The sequence below is a fragment of the Cynoglossus semilaevis genome, chromosome 1 (genome assembly GCF_000523025.1).
Source record: "Cynoglossus semilaevis isolate Cse_v1.0 chromosome 1, Cse_v1.0, whole genome shotgun sequence".
Lineage (NCBI taxonomy): Eukaryota > Metazoa > Chordata > Actinopteri > Pleuronectiformes > Cynoglossidae > Cynoglossus > Cynoglossus semilaevis.
Window position 1 is genome coordinate 1942494 of NC_024307.1, and position 3916 is coordinate 1946409.

A 3916-nucleotide genomic window follows, 5' to 3' on the forward strand; every position below is an offset into this window, starting at 1 on the left:
CCAGCCGTGGCTGCACTGAAGTGACCGGTCCACTGAAGTGACCGGTCCACTGAGGTGACCGGTCCACTGAAGTGACCGGTCCAGTGAAGTGACCGGTCCAGGTCCACTCTCCTCCATGATGTCACAGTGTGTACTTCAACACTGTTGTTCTGTGTACTTCTACTGTATTGATACTTCATACAGATACTGCTACAAACAGAGGCTACTACTGTATGGGGGGGGGGGGGGGAATTTTGTGGATACAGTCAAGGTGTGAATTTCACCGCCTCCACTTCTCGGTGTGTGTGTGTGTGTGTGTGTGTGAACACAGAGCTGAACCTCCAGTCTCCTCCTCAGCACTCCTCCCAAAATAGACAACAAACAATATCAGGTATCTGTGTGTGGGTGTGTGTGTGTGTGTGTGTGTGTGTGTGTGTGTGTGTGTGTGTGCACAGAAAGCTGTGATTTCAGGGGAAACCATTTTGACTGGAACAGAAGGAGAACTCCTCCACGTTCACTGATTGTTGGTTCAATTTGTAAAATTAAAATCCAAAAGTCGGACGTTCCACGGCTGAGCTGCACTTTATGATGAAATGAAATTACCGTAATTCCTGGACTACTGAGCGCACCAGAATACAGGCCTCACTTCTCTAAAGCTGCAGGTGTCCACGTTGTAACATTTGATATTAACACACAAACATTTTTTTTCACTTTTAATTAAATACAATTTTTTTTCCCGAACAGTGCCTGTAACACGGCTGGTTACACGTTAGCTCTACACGTTAGCTCTACATGTTAGCTCTACACGTTAGCTCTACATGTTAGCTCTACACGTTAGCTCTATATGTTAGCTCTACACGTTAGCTCTACACGTTAGCTCTTTCCTGCTGTGGCCCCGACCCCCGTTGGGATGAACAGGGGGAGACTTAGTGATCCGCTCCAGGGCCGACGCTAACGTTAGCTCCGGGGCTAACCCCCTGAACTTGCTGCTCGTCCTCAGCAGACGTGAACAGAAACAGTGAAGTTGGGCTCTTTATCATCAGACACACTGAGTTTTAACAGCTTCTGTATGAACAACTGACACTTCAACAGGACAGGGTGACAACTGACCTCAACTTTAGCTACACTTCTCTCTCTCTCTCTCTCTCTCTCTTTCTCGTCCCACGCACAGCCATTCACAGACAGACATACGCTACTAGTATAACAGACAGTAGCCTAGCAGAAAAGTCATTGATTGCTAGCGGTATGAACTTCGTTAGCCAGTAAAATAGGATTCAAAGTGTGTGAAAAAATTAGCGGCTTATCGTCGGTATTATTACGGTAAAACACTCTAATACTGTGTATTATTGTCCTGCAGTTTGTTTACTCGGAACCTGTAACGTCGATAAAACAGTGATCAGAAGAGTCCTGTTTTTATCGATGGTGGCGCCATCTTGTGTTTGAACAAATATTTCAGTGAAAAAGCGGGTTTAGTGGCAAACATAAACACGCCCAGGAGTAGGAAGGAAAATCTAGGTGGCAGTATTTGGCTGAAAAAACTGTTCAAATGATTTCTCGGAGATGTTGTTAAGGTTAGCGCTCAGCTTCGCAGTCACAACAACAGCGCCACCTGAGGTTTCTATTAGCAGGAAATATAAAGGTAGAAACAGAGTCAATCATGAGTGTTCAGAAGTGGCTCCTCTTCCTCTCTCCTTCGTCACCATGCACCAGTACCAGTTGGTACTGAAAGACGTGTTGGTTTGACAGGTGAGCTGGTGTGGAACCGATGCTGGAGTTGATTAGCATCACAGATGCCGACGTCTGTAGGCGTCAGTTCCAACAAACTCAAGGTTCCTCCGTCTCCAGTGATTAAACTGTAACAGTGCTGCGTGGGAAATTCACCAGAGCAGAACTGAACTCCCGTTCTCCCACTCAGGTGTGTCACTCTCCCCCGTCTGCTCACTCTTCCTCCCCCCTTCACCCCCTTTCCCTCTCTGCCACAAAACTGGAGCCACGTTGGAGCAGAGCCGATAGTCGATCGGAGCCGATAGTTGATAGGAGACGATAGTCGGTCAGAGGTGGTAGTCGGTCAGAGGTGGTAGTCGGTCAGAGGTGGTAGTCGGTCAGAGGTGGTAGTCGGTCAGAGGTGGTAGTCGGTCAGAGGTGGTAGTCGGTCAGAGGTGGTAGTCGGTCAGAGGTGGTAGTCGGTCAGAGGTGGTAGTCGGTCAGAGGTGGTAGTCGGTCAGAGGTGGTAGTCGGTCAGAGGTGGTAGTCGGTCAGAGGTGGTAGTCGGTCAGAGGTGGTAGTCGGTCAGAGGTGGTAGTCGGTCAGAGGTGGTAGTCGGTCAGAGGTGGTAGTCGGTCAGAGGTGGTAGTCGGTCAGAGGTGGTAGTCGGTCAGAGGTGGTAGTCGGTCAGAGGTGGTAGTCGGTCAGAGGTGGTAGTCGGTCAGAGGTGGTAGTCGGTCAGAGGTGGTAGTCGGTCAGAGGTGGTAGTCGGTCAGAGGTGGTAGTCGGTCAGAGGCCACAGTCGGTCATTTTATTCCTACATAATAAGGACAAAAGGACAGTGGTTGTAGTTGTAGTATTATATTGTATTGTTGTAGTGTTGTTCTACTATAGTATTGATGAAGTATTGCGTATAATCAGTTCATCAAGTATAACAAGTAATTACTGTAGTAAGTAGTACTAATAAACGTACTTTTCCAATATAAATATATAACAATAGAGACTAACCCAACACTGGATGGTTGTTGTGTTATACCACAGTAACACCATACCACAGTACCACCGTACCACAGTACCACCATATCACAGTACCATCATACCACAGTACCACCATACCACAGTACCACAGTACCATCATACCACAGTACCATCATACCACAGTACCATCATACCACAGTACCATCATACCACAGTACCATCATACCACAGTACCATCGTACCACAGTACCATCGATCACTTACTGAAACAGTCCTCAGTCTAAATATGTGACACTTTCTCTCATCTCTACCTGGTATCACACATACACACACATACACACACACACACACACACACACACACACAAAGATATGTGTGTGGTTGCTATGGTAAGAGTAAATGTTCAAAGTGTTTTCTTTCCTCTGAACTTTGACCTTCTGCCCTCCCCATTGGCTGACACTCAGCTGACACAGAGACACCAGACGATTGGAGCAGAACCTGCTTCAACTGGGCTTTGACTGCTGGTACTGTTGCTGGTACTGTTACTGTTGCTGGTGTCGTTTCTCGAATAGAAACAGTGCCCCCGGTGGCCAACTGCCCTCTTTAAGACTAACTAGTCGTCTTTTGAATCCTCAGCTCTCCTGTGATTGGTCTGTTTTTTCATCGGAAAAAGAAAGTCAACGTTTCTGAAGAACCACAGACGCTCAGGAGAACCACGGTTCTCCTTTAGCTGTCCTCCCAAAAATATGATTGAGACTTGACCTCTCCTTTGATGTCATGACTTCAGGTACTGGTACTGATTGTCTGAATAAGGGTTCAGCTGGTCTGTAATAAACCACAGACACAAATCAACCAGATTTCCCAGCATCGCCTGCTGATAAAAACCAACAGCGTTGATTGGCTGTTCCAGATGATGACAGGCCGTGGCCTTCAGTCAGCACCGCAGAGATCACCCAGACTGGGGGGGGGGGGGGGTTTTGGGGGGGGGGGGGGGGGGGGAAACGCCTGTGTTCCATCTGCCCCCACCTGTCTGTACAGTCGGCCTGTTAGCTGTGCTAGCTAATGTCAGAACATCAAAGCCATTAAAGCCACAGCGTTGCTCTGTGTGTTTGCAGCGGTGGAGCCTCGGGCCAATCAGCTGCACCGCTGTGTGGACGTCAGCGCCCTGATCCACTCTCTCCATGTGGACGTTGTCCACCGTGGGGCGCTGCTGGTTTTTAACCTCAGCTGCAGCTTCAGTGTTTGTGTTACTGCA

The 3916-nt window shown here is 48.2% G+C and overlaps 1 protein-coding gene across 1 annotated transcript in view; it reads left to right on the forward strand.

Annotated features, from left to right (window-relative positions):
* The window catches only part of lingo2b (leucine rich repeat and Ig domain containing 2b), a 14142-nt gene that overhangs the window by 4338 nt on the left and 5888 nt on the right, over positions 1–3916 (forward strand). The gene's annotated exons all lie outside the window — the stretch shown is intronic.